Here is a 13796-nt window from a genome sequence, read left to right on the forward strand (position 1 = left end):
TTATTTTAGTGTTAAACAATCACCAATTTAGTGTTTTATGGTTAAAATTGATTTAATAGTTTTGTGTATCTATCTAGAAAAACTTACAACTATATACAAATACAATAATTTAAGATGAGACATTAAAACAATCAAAGTTTGTGTGAGCCGGGAACCAAAAACAAAAGTTTTGTGGGTAGTTTAGTTGGAGGGGTGTATCAATTGAGTAGAAATCGAGTAGACCAGACAATTTGAGACAAGAATATACGAAGTTGTGAGTGACACGACACGACACGAATACATGACATGAATACATCTTAAAAATTGAGATAAAGCTTATTTATCTTCGTGTATTCATATCGTGTCAAATTTGTGGCTGACACGTTTTCATGAGACGAATACACGAATTGGGAGGTCTACAGCCGAGTATATAAAATTCAAAATTCGAAATATTTCAGACGCAAACACATAGTTTACACACACAAAAAACCCTTTTCGATCAAAAATGTGATGGGAGACGAAGTTCAGCGTGATGTGCAGTCTTTTCAACTGGATTCAGAAGTCGAAATCTTCAACAAAAAAGCAATCCAACCTTCAAAAATTCCTCCACACGTATTGTAAACCCACCGATTAATTTGTCGTTGTCAGATTAATCCTCCCCAGTCTCGACAGAGAGTGGGGATCTTATGTTTTGAAGGAGTCATTGCTCGCTAATTGTATCATCGATGACCTATGAATGTCCAGAGAATCTCCCAATGCTCTTCGCCTCATCAATTGGCGTAAAGGCGGGGCCAAAACTATTGTTATTGTCGGAACCTTCTCACTTGTCGCTTCGACGTTTACTAAGCTGAAAACTCTTTTTTCATTTTGCATAGAGTGACCCTCTTCCAAGAAAAAAACATGAATTTATGAATTTGGGTCCAAACTTACTCCTTTTCTATACCCAGATTGATTGTTTACTTGTAGCATTCGTAAGGTTTAGTTAACAATTTTTAGAAATTTGAGACCTTTTCTGCCTCAAACTCATGAAATATTTATTGTTTTATAAGAAAAGTGGCTACTTTATTGAACAACATATATAATAGAAATACCCCAATTTCTACTAGTTTAGAAAGCTGTACTTTAGCTTAATCTTATTCCAAACAAAAGATGCAATTTGACCTTTATGATGAAATTTTATTAAAAAAATGTGTATTTTAAATCCTCACGATCCTTACAGTAAATTTTATGTGTGGGTCTGAACAGGTTCTTCAAAGAAGGCAAGGCATGACTTCTGGAGGACTAACAATTAAAAAGTTAAATGAGTTGCTTGATGGATTAGCATCAAGTGAAAATATGTATGACTATGTCACCTATTTACCAAAAAACCCCATCTATAAAATTCATAATAACAAGTAACTAATCTTTGTCTTTGTAATTAATTATCTGTGGTTGGTACCACAGAGCAGAGAAGACTTCCATTCTTTCTGATATGATCAAGAAAACAAATGCACAACAAATGAAGTGGATTGTTATGATTATCCTTAAAGATTTGGTAGTGTTATTTATTGCCAATTACTGTTTCTAGAGCTTAATTATTTTAACATCTTTATTCCAATTTCCTATAAAGATTGCAAGTTGGGAATCAATGAGAAAAGCATCTTCCATGAATTTCACCCTGATGTTGAAGACTTGTTCAATGTCATATGTGACCTAAAATCAGTTTGTGAAAGGTCGAGGGATCGAAATCAATGCCACAAATGTCAGGTATATATAATTTATTTCCTTAATAATCACTTAAGAATCTTTTTTATTTCGTCAATTAAGAAAAATAAACAAAAGTAATTTGTATAACTAATAACTATTGGGAGGGGTTGAAGTAAAGCTTTTACTAGTAAGCATTCTTTTCTCGAAGTAAATAGTCGTAATTGTTACATTTATTCAAAAATGTAAGTTCATTTGGAAAATTTTCAATTAATTTATTAAAATGAGATTTATGTTTGCAGGAAAATGAAAGAAATCGACGACACGTACCTACGTATGCACACAGTTCAGGACGACGACTTTCAACGAATGTTAAAACCCTCAGTTATGGTGAAAGTTAGAAGGTATGCAAAGCAAAGGACGGAACACAGATAATATGTTTCAGTAGAATAACATGTATATAACAATTGTACAACATGCATCATAAAAACATACTATTGCCTCTATGTATAGAATCATTGTACAACATGCATCATAAAAAATACAATTAGCTATAGTAAATGTACACACAAAACGTGAGTTACCTTTTGTATATTTTTATAATGTGTTATGTGTTTTTATTGTTCCACCATTTTGGGGACGACACAACGATACAATTCTTATTTTATTCATACTAAAAACAGTCTCATTACAATGCAAGTTACACAACCTTATATTTTGGTGATACATTTCTACACCGATATGAAGAAAAAGAAACATGCAAAAAAAACATTTAAGTTTTTTTTTTAAATGGAAAATCTAATATACTCCTAAACTACTCTTTAGTTCTACCTATGTCGACTTGAACCCTCAACCTCACGGAAGGAGGGCAACACCAGATACCGTTAGACTAGAAGCCATTTATTAAGAAACAAAGTAAGCACTCAATTGCTAGAAAAAGAACCAAAAAATAGAATAAAATAAGAAGAGGCCTATAAATTATGCTGCTCCCATCAAACCTAACATAAATCATTCTCCTGGAATTGATAGTGCTTTTTCTCTTCCAATTAGGAGAGAGTCACTCTTTCTTGATCGTGAAGCCCAAAGAGAATCACATCTTTCTTCTCATGGGCTTTCAATGTCTGGCCGTGATACTGGCTACCTTCAACACATTCTGCTGCAATTGCTATTGCTCGTATTGGTGGCCATATTGTAACTCATGTCAGCAATCATCTCTTCAAGAAATTAGGGTTCCTTATTTTTTGTATGTGTTAAGGAAAAAAGAAACTAGCCTTGTATATCTCTCTGCCTTAACTGTTGTTCCCATTAAGTAAAAAATAATGTTGACAGAAGAACATAATAACGAGATAATATATTGCGGAAATGTAAGTTAATCTCAATGGATCTTTGTTAGTTCAACAATAAAAGTTAGATTGCAGAAAAGTAAGGAATGCAAATAGCAACAAGTTATATCAATAAGCATAAACAAGTAGACACTTAGTTGAATTGTAACATGGTTTGCATACAAACACAAGTTAGTAAATGATGAACAACTTAAGTGAAAAGGGACTCGGATAAAGTATCAATCATATAACTTTAGATAGTATAGAGATGAAGATATCTTATATTGATAAGATCTGAATTGGTACATAAAAATGAAGTGGAACACTCTATTTATAATGGTCCAAAACTTACAAGAAATAATAAACAATTACAAAGCTACTGACTTCGGTGACTCTGAAAGGTACACCGGATAATACAATGTTTACACGCATAGTCAATAAAGGTAACTTGTCACAGTTTTCATGTTCAAAAGATGTATTCAGGTCTTCTTATCCTCTTCAGGTTCCAAATGACGATCAACAGTCTTCGGCATCCTCCTCTCCGGTTCATAAAAGCTTTTGGGTCTTTGGGTCCTTCTTAGCTGCCGAGTGTCATTTTCTTGTATCAACAATTTCCCCCAAAGTGACCTTGCAGCTAAATTCTTCCTTGGTTAAGTTTGAGAAATTGATGAGGATCCACCAAAATTTCCTAACCTCAGAGAGCCATTTGATCCTTCTGGTTATTTCAAACTTCACCTCTTCAGTCGTGTGTTTGGATCTCTGAACCGCAATCACGGTGATTTCCAACTGTTTCATAGTTAGACGATGAATGGCAATGATTGGGATGAAGAACTTTGGACTCGATTGGGACTTATTGTAAACAATCCCAAGCTTTGGAAAATTTGTTTCTCCAAGATTCATATCTTGATATCCTGAGTGATTGTTGGAACTCGTTCAAATGGAGGGAAGTCAAATTTCTGAGCAAGTATCAGATGGATTTCAACATATATTTTCCTGAAGTCGCATACTAAAGCTTTAAGAAACTCACATGCCCTTTCAAATGCAATCTTTATCTTTGGGTACTTCTCAGCCTTCAATTGGAATACTCAGGCAATTAAGAAGATTTTCTCTGGACCCATGAACAGAAAGTCTGCATGTGTTCTTATGTAGTCGCACCATCTACGGGACAGAGTGTATTGGAAGAAGTCACTCTTCATAAACTTCCTGGCTTTGTAGGTCTTCACTCCTTATGGTTTATCATTCAACCAGATGTCTTAAAATTTGTCACCATGTATGACATGAAAAAGATTCAGCCTTTCAAATTCCATGGGAAGTCTTTGTTTATCAGGGATGGTGAGCTCAAAGGATTGGAAAACAGGAAAGTACTTAGAGTTGGGTGAGATAGGAATATCCTAGTACCCATCATGAGGAGGTTTCGCATAGGTGAGGCATGGAATATAGTCTAAATACAGAATTCTGCGGGTAGGATTCACCCAAGAGTTGATCAGGGTTTCATCAAAAGTGGTATCAAAACGTTGGGCTCTCCATATCTCATCTGTAAATGTTGTAGCTCTCCAATCTTGCTTCCTTTAAACTGTGGCTAGGGAGTCAGTGGAGTGAATTTATGAAACATTTTCCTCTAAGTTTTTCAAGTTGGGAGGAGTTTGAGGCAGAGGAGAAGTTGGTGGAGTTGAATGCCGAGGAGAATTGTGGGGAGGAGTTGGTTCTTTGATGTGTTCTGATGGAGATTAATGCCGAGGAGGAGTTTTAGATTAGTTTACAGAGGGAGTTTTTGACTTGAAGATTCTGAGTATGAAATAGTTTCAATCCTTATTCCCTGATTTGGATCATTTACCTCTTTTGATGAAGCAGACTCCATCTGCTCCTCAAACTTAGCTTTTAAATCATCAAGCTTATTGAAGGTGGTGTTGAATTGGGTCGCCATCTGAGCACTTACTTCTTTGTTGGTTGGCATGTCAGGATTGAAAAGAGTTTGATAAATTCCCTTGCTATGTCAAAGAATTTCATCAACATTTTCCTTGGATGTTAGAGATATTCGCAGTCCTTTGATGGTGTCTTGAAGAACCGAATAACCCATTTCATAAGCAATATGAGTCTCACTGATGAGTTGCTGAAACTTGTTTTCTTGATCGAGCATGGTTTTATGAAGTTCATTATTGATATCCTTCACCTCATTGATAAGAGTTGTGGCTTTTGAGATGAATTCCCGATGATCAATTGTTCTTTGGTTTTCAAGATGAAGAATGCCCATTTCCAACCGTAGAAGCATTCTATCAGCAGAAAATTTTTCTCTTCTTTCCAGGGCTTGAACGTGGTCTGCCAATGGTTGTTGAGATGAATCTGCGGGGTTGCTGACGTGACTGCAGCCAAAATTTGATCAACCTTAGATTGAAGATCAATGAATTCTTTCCTTGATACTGCCAACTTCTTCTTCTTCTTTTGCTTTCTCTTAGAGGTGGAATGGTGTGACCTGCTTGATTCCTCATCAACAAGAACCATTATGAAGTCATCGGAAGGACGTGGTTGTTGTACTTCATCATGATTTTCATCATCCAATCCAAAAAGTGGTTCTAAACTGATTTCAATCTTCGTTCCTCCTTCATTAGAATCATGTAGTTCAATGCCTGTGAGAGGAGGCTTTGATCCACCTGCAATGACTTTCATGACTTGAACCTAATGAACAGTTTGTTCAATATCAGACATCCATTCCAAAGCTTTTAGAAGGTCATACATAGTTTTTGCATTGTTGATTGCGGTGGCCAAATAATTGGCAACATGGAGAAGATAATCCTCCTTTTGTTGTTGTTGTTGAACTTGCCTTGCTTTATGGGCCTGGAGTTCCCTTTTAAAGGATTCAATTTTCTACATCCCTAATTCTTTGGTTGGTCGATACTAAGACTAGGTATCATCAGAAGCATATACGTCAATTCTTTTTCGCACTGAGGTGTCCCTCGGGTCCATGGATCCTGGCACAATGGTGCTCACCATGCCTATATCGCTTGAATTGTATGTCTGACACTCAATAAAATGTGTTTGAAGTGTATGTGTGACACTCAACAAAATGGATATAAACTCCTCGGGGGTTACAAAGTGCAGACGCAATGGAGACCTTAGGAAAATTATCGACCTCCAGATTCACTTGGAATCGGGATTGGGTTATGTCTCCATGTTTAGATGAAGTTGATACACTTACTGTATCAGAGTAGACAAATTGGGTTGCTGCGGGTGAGTCAGCGTGGACTCCAATGGCTGTTGGAGTTTTTTGAGAGACACCAACATTTTCCTGATTATGGTTTTGGCCAGAGGTAGGGGTGAGTTTCAACTTCTTTCTCCTGAAAATGTCTCCTGATTCCGAAGGCTCAATTAAACTATCATCAACCACGTTTACTGGTTGATCAAGAGCCTTGGTGGGAGGAGATTGAACATGAGGAATTGATTCTGCAGTGGAGGCCTTCCTTTTCTTGGAAGCACCCACACCCTTCGTTACTACATTTGTAGGTGTTTGCTTGATAGCCAGGGATTTGAGCCTTTTTGGCTTGGGTTGCGGGGCTTGAACCTCGGTTATCAATGGGGGCTTGGGGGGTAGAGCGGTATAGGGTAATACCGCTCATAGCCATGATGTGATCAGCTACCTGAAGGTTACTAGGTCCAATAGACTCTAGAATATGCATCGGAAGACGTCTAATGCTACCGGAGATTGATTGGTCTTCAGAAAGATTATACCTTTTTAGACCTCTACAGGAGAAGAGGCCAGTGTTGTTGTCGAGGCTGAGCTGTGCATCCTTGTGTAAATCGATCAAGCATAGGACCAATATCTTGCTGAGGTGAGATCCACCATTCCTTCCATCGGGGTCCCTTTGCTGACATACTGAAGGAAATCATCCCATAGGATGTTTCCGTAGTTCACAACGTTTCCAGTGAAGATGCTCCACACAATGTCGAGGAATGGCTTACCCATGTTATCCGTTCCACCAGTTCTTCCAGACAAATATTAGATAACATAGTGTCAAACGTATTTCCAAACAGCTGGTAACTTGCCCTTCTTGAATTTAGCTACCCCCTTCAGTTTGGATTGGTACCCCCATTTGGTACAGAGCAGCAAATATGTCATTGCTGTTAGGAGTATAGAACTCATTGGATGGTGAAATTCGAAGGTTGATGGCTTCCAAGAACTTCTCTTTGGTTAGAACAACCAATGAATCATCGATCAGTCTGAGATGAACTTCATTCAGTTTGTCCAAATGTCTGAATGCATAGAAGGCACATTTGAACAAGATCGCCTGGGGAATTGTTTCTGTGAATGAGTTGAAAGCGCCAAACAGTGGATGAGTTGGAAGATATTTGATCATGAGCTTGATGGAGTCATTATAATTGTCATGATCATCGAAGATCCCCTGTAATTGCTTGCAGCAATGGAAGGACTGATGTTCTTGATGGTTGAACATGAATCAGTTGGTCTTGCAGAGCCTAAAGGCTATAATTGTTTCTTAGAGGCACCGAATTTCACCATGTTTATGAAAAAATATTTGAAGAACTTGCTGAAAAGGGTTTTTGCAAGAAGATGAAGAAGAAGAAGATTGCCTTGAGAGTTCAAAAAGTGTAAGCTTTCTTGGGGAAGAAAAAAGGGTTTTTATACTTCCGGATTTCAAAAATGATTAACATCAATTTAACGACAGCTGGTAAAAACCTTTGGGTTTTATCTTTTTCGTATTTAATTTAAATCAAAAGTGTTTCCGGGAAAAGATGGAGCATTTAATTGGTTGAGTAAAAACAATTTCATCCATCAAGAACATCAGTACTTCCATTGTGGGGGTGAAAACAGTTTCATCCGTTGAATAAAATGGGGGAGTGGAACGAATGTGACGCCAACAGTTTCTTGATGGGATTGGTTGAGTAAAAAAGGTTTTCGAAAAAGATTTCTTTTAAGGAAAATCAAAATGTTTAGCCTTTTAACCAAAGATAGACCTGGTTGAGAAAAGCCCTTTGAAGAGCAACCGTTTTTCATGTGAGACAAATTAAATGAAGAAGAATGAAACATTTTTTTTGAAAGATTTGATGTTTCAGATTCATTAAATAGCGCACAATGAATATTGATAGGTCTGATGAGAGATGAGTTCGGGTTGTTGAGTGAGTCTGTGGGGAGAGGATGCTAATAACAAAACTTGATCACAAAGGTTAGAAATACAAATAATAAAGAGATCCGAGGAGTACATAGATCAAAAATGATATTTGGTATACAAAGCATACCGAGTAGCAACTTATGAAGTATGCACTACATCAGTTATTCTAGAAATAGCTAAGGTAAGTAAAATGCTTCAAGAGTTTTTTTTTTAAAGTTGTGTATTAAAAGAAAAGAAGCAGATTTATTTACACCCAAAGATCATGAGATCTTCAGTCGTTATCCTTTCAAAAAGAACTAAGGGTCTGGATTCATCATTCCTAACATTTCCAAAAATCCATTAAGTTTTGTGGAGTCAAGTGCTTTTGTGAAGACATCAACTATTTCCTCGTGAGATGGAACAAAGATTAGTTTAATATTACCTTTGAGGATATGATCCTTGATGAAGAGATACCGTAGTTCGATATGTTTCATCTTTGAGTGATGAATATGATTGTGTGAAATGGTTATTGCACTCTCTGAATCACAATAGATGGGTACCTGTAGCATCCTATACCCGTAATCCATGAGCCGTGTTTTCATCCAAAGGACTTGAGACCAACAACTGGCTGCGGTAAAATATTCAGCCTCTGCGGTGGAAAGTGAGACACAATTTTGTTTCCTTGAGGACCAACTCAACAATCTTCGACCTAGAAATTGACATCCTCCCGAGGTGCTTTTTCTATCGAGTCTGCACCCTGCATGGTCTGCATCAATGAAAGCTGGCAGACTGAAGTCATTTCCCGCTGGATACCAGAGACCTAAGGCCTTACTCCCTTTGAGATATCTGAATATCTGCTTGACTTCGGTCAAGTGTGATACTTTGGGATCAGCCTGGGACCTAGCACATAAACATGTGGCGAAGACTATATCTGGTCTACTCGCAGTGAGGTACATCAATGAACCAATCATTCCTCGGTATATCTTTTGATCAAATGATTCTCTGGTAGGGTCAGCCGAGATCTTGTAACCGAAGGCCATGGGGACCTTTGCCGAGGAGCAGTTGTCCATTGAGAATTTCTTCAACAGTTCAGTAGTATACCTTTCTTGATGGATGAAAATTCCTTGAGGGACCTGCTTAACCTGAAGACCAAGAAAGAAATTAATCTCTCTATTCATTCTCATTTGGAATTTTTGAGCTTAGCAAAGTCATCCACCATTCCTTGATCAGTTGAACTGAAGATAATATCATCCACGTAGTTTTACACGAGCATGAAGTGTTTTTCATTTACTCGTCTGAAAAAAGTAGGGTCTATTACACCTTGTTTTTAACCGGAGTTGACAAGAAACTCTGAAAGAGTTTCATACCAAGCTCTTCGTGACTGTTTAAACTGTACAAAACTTTTTCCAGCTTATATCAATGTTTGGGAAAATCTAAATTTTCGAAACCTGGAGGTTATTATAAATACACTTCTTCTTTCAATTCGCTATTGACTAACACACTTTTTATGTCCATTTGATGGACCTTGATGTTCTTATGTGCCGCATAAGAGATAAAAATACGTATGGCTTCCATACTTGATACCACAGCATATGTTTCATCATAGTCAACTCCTTATAGTTGACTATACCCTTTGGCAATGAAACGAGCTTTTTTGCGGATCACAGCATCCGATTCATCCAATTTGTTCTTGTAGACCTATCGGGTTCCTACTAAAGTATGGCCTTTAGGCTTCGGTACAAGTTTCCAAACCTTGTTTCTTTCAAACTCTGCCAGTTCCTCTTACATTACAATAATCCAATCAGGCTCCAGAAGTGCCTATTTTTTTAGTTTTGGGCTCGGTTGATGACATAAAAGCTGCATAGTGTCAATGATTAGTTAAATCTGAAGAAGAAAGAGTTTGTATACCTGAAGATGGATTTCCGATGAATTGGCCAGGTGGGTGGTCTTTCGTCCAGATATGTAGGTGAGATTGGTGATGTTCAGCAGCTGCATTGGAGGGAATGTGATCTACTTCAAATGAGTACTCTGGTCTATTTGTTGAAGGTTGTTCCCCTCGGTTTGAGAACATCCTGCAGATGACTCTTGAAATGATGGGATTAGTTCAGCTGCTGAAGATGAAGGTTCCTCCTGTATTGATGATGGTTCACCCGAAACCGATGATGATTCCCCCTGAACCGATGATGGTTCCTCCTTAACCGATGAGTGATGTACTATTCTTGGATCCCCTTTGGTATCAATGTTTTCCACTTCTTCGTCCTCAGAATATTCAGAAAGAGTTGAACGATTGGACACTTGGTAGACAGGTACCAGAGCAGCATCTTCAAGTACGGAACCTCGATGGTTGTGATTTCCAAATGATTTGAGCTTTCCCCCTCAACCGGTGAGGTGGAAGTATTGAATGAAGTTCCTTCAGAAATGGTTAGTCCAGATACCTCTAAGTGTTGTTGTTGTGCTTACGGAGACACCAGTATCTACGAAAGATGTGCAGTTTCGGGGACATCAAAGAGATCATCATAGTTAACTTCAACTATGTTTAATGGTCCCGACGAAGGTGGAATGTCATTCTCCAAGATGAACTTTGTTTCTTAGTGCTGCAGACATAATAGTCATCGAGTTTGACATCGAAGCTTTCAACTATTAGCCTTGTTCTCCTGATAAGAACACGATATGAAACCTAGTTTGTTGAGTAACCCAAAAAGATGCATTCATCAGATTTCGGTGCAAATTTGTTGAGATGATCCTTGTTATTGACCACAAAACACCTGCAACCAAAAATATGAAAGAAACGTACATTGGGTTTTCGGTTGTTCAGACCTTCATATGGAGTTCTGTTGAGACGTTTGCAAATGATACTTCGATTTTGAACAAAACATGTTGTTGGCACTGCTTCGGCCCAATAATAGAGAGGTAAGTTAGCAAAGTTGGGCATTGATCTAGCAGCTTCAACCAAATTTTTGTTCCTCCTCTCCATTACTCCATTCTGCTGCGGTGTGTATGGTGTCGAGAAATTGTGGCTGATTCTTTTGGATACTAAAAAGCTATTCGGAAGCTGATTAGTGAACTCGGTGTCATTCTCACTTCTTATTCTTCTGACTGGAAGCTTGATTTGTAGTTCTATCTCTTTGATGAAATTGATTAGAATCTACTGTGTGTCTGACTTTAGTCTTACAAAGAAGATCCAAGTAAAATGAGTGTAGACATCAACTATAACCAGAATGTATTTTTTATGATGAATACGGGCCACAGTTGAAGAACCGCAAAGGTCTATGTGAAGGAGCTCCATAGGTTCAGCAATTGAAAAATCAATTATCAGAGGATGACTTCGTTTGGTTTGTTTACCACACACACATGTTGGCCACAGAGTATCATTATTGAATTTCAGAATTGGCAGTCTTCAGACTAGCTCTCTAGTCACTAAATTGTTGATGTATCTGAAGTTGAGATGTGCAAGCTTCTGATGCCATAACCAACTGACCTCGAAAACCGCCTTCGACAAGAAACATAGTTGTGGTTTGCCGATGATTAGAGGAATGTCTATTGGGTACATTGTTCCTTCGGCTTTGGACTTGATCAAACACTTCTCTCTATCATTTTTCATGATGTAACAATACTCGTTGTCAAACTCTACCCGATGACCTGCTTTACACAATTGACCAAAACTGATCAAATTGTGTTTTAAACCCTCTACGTAAGCTACTCATTGAATGGAAAAGCTTCCTGTAGTTAACACACCTTATCCCATTATTATCCCATTTGCATTAAACATGAAGGTGACGTGTACGCCACCAATGACTGTCCTGAAGTCATGAAGGTTGTCTAACCTTCCCGTCATGAGCAAGGAGAAGGCACTATCAATCAACCATTTTTCTTCATGGTCTTCCTCGCACTAGCTTGCATAATCAGTTGATTAATTTGGGTGCCCAAACTAGTTTGGGGCTCATAGTAACATATGAAACATTCCTATCAAGTGTATGCATTTGGGAATGATGAAGAGATTTTTCTCTCTATATTTGTTTGTGTCCATAATGTTTCACATTCTTTTAGACATTTCGAGTTGGGATTTGATGTGTCCTTTTTGCCAGTGGGTAGAATCCAAAAGTGAGTTTCTTTTCATTAACCCACATAACGTACCTGGTCAAAGGTCTGGAGGGTGATGTTTGGTTCTTTTTCCTGGTCCTTAGCTTGTACCTCACTGAAGAGTTCGTTATATTTGAAGAATAATTGTTAAGGGACCTAAACATAGGTGTTGACTTCCTAATGGGTTGATGGGATTTTGAAAAGTGTGGAGTGTACAAAATACCCTTCATTTATTATTTTTTTAAGGAAGTTTGTGACAAAGACTTGACTTTGTTTTTGGTGGGTACAATGTTGTTGATTTATAAAAATTTAGCCACTGTACATGCTTTTTGACAAGATCCATCGACTACAGTTTATTTTGAAAAGTTTTTGCAGTGGTGGATTTGTCCAAATTCTTTTTGTTTGAAAATTTGGCCTGAGTTTTGAAAGATTTTATTTTTGACTCAGCTTCCCGCCTTTCAAGTCGGGATTTGACTTCATTTTTCAGAGCCATTTTTGCCTCAGGTTTTGATGTGACAACGTCGGAAGCATTTACTTGGGGCCTTTTAAGGTTCTTTGATCTAGACATTAACCTAGGTGTTGAATCATTGGAACTATAAAGTTTATGATTTTGGGAGCACTGTCCAAACTCAAAAGTTAATTTCAAGTTCATGTGGGAGAGGACGAAGATTCGATGTGGACTTTACTGGGTCTGCGGGATGTCATTTGTTGGTAATGAGGATTGAAGTACCGCAAAGTAGGTCAAAGGAAAATATTTGTTGTGACTTGTCATAGAGGGCATGGATGGTCCATCTAAGACTATTTCTTCATTAAAAGTAGAGGTTGAGAAAGATTTAGTTCCTTCCGTAAAAATTTCCTCATCCACTACATAACTGGACTGGGAATCAGGACTAATCGTACCGATGACAAGCTAGAAACTTTCTGAGTTTCCCGAGGATTCTGGATGTATCTCCTCGATCACACAACCGTTACTGAGGTCATGGAGTCTACCGAAGTGACATCGAATGTCTTCGGAAAGGGATTTTCATTGATTGGGTAATGAAAGGTCCGGTCTCATGGGACATACGGACGTTCGGTATCAAACCGAGGATGAGAGTTCTCTTCGGTAGAGTATCCATTTGACCATCCCAAATTATGTGTTATCAACAGTCCCATTATTAACTAAATTTTCAATGGCCTCACTTTCATTAAACAACTTTTCAATTAATCGATTCAGACGTACAATTTCTTTGCGGGTTAAATCTCGTTGATTGAAAGCACTTTCTAACTTAGTCTCACTATGTAACCTAGCATCCTTTTCTAACAACAAGTCTTTTTCTAACACTGTGACCTTAAGCTTCTTGTCTTCTGGTCTTCCTCTCAATTTATATAGCTCTTGGGTCACTGTCTGTAAGGACGACAACACATGTTTCATTAAGTCTTTTTAGGTGAGATTCACAATCATGCATGCTATAATTATTAGACTGAATCATAATTTTTACCTGTTCAACGATGTTGAGGGTCCCTTCCCTTGCCATGTAGCAATAGTTTTTCTTCAGGTTGGTTGATCCATCTTCTTCACTTGCTGCCACCATGCATATCTTTCCTCTCTTCCTTTTGTTGTCAGACTCTTCATCTTCATCACCCGAAGATC

At 37.9% G+C, this 13796-nt stretch overlaps 1 pseudogene; it reads left to right on the top strand.

Moving 5' to 3' along the window:
* The first annotated feature begins 511 nt into the window (after positions 1-511).
* On the top strand, positions 512-2857 carry LOC145121378 (DNA ligase 4-like; annotated as a pseudogene).
* The last annotated feature ends 10939 nt before the right edge of the window (positions 2858-13796 follow it).

The sequence above is a fragment of the Lactuca virosa genome, chromosome 6, assembly GCF_052849685.1.
Source record: "Lactuca virosa cultivar CGN04683 chromosome 6, Lactuca_virosa_CGN04683_v6, whole genome shotgun sequence".
Lineage (NCBI taxonomy): Eukaryota > Viridiplantae > Streptophyta > Magnoliopsida > Asterales > Asteraceae > Lactuca > Lactuca virosa.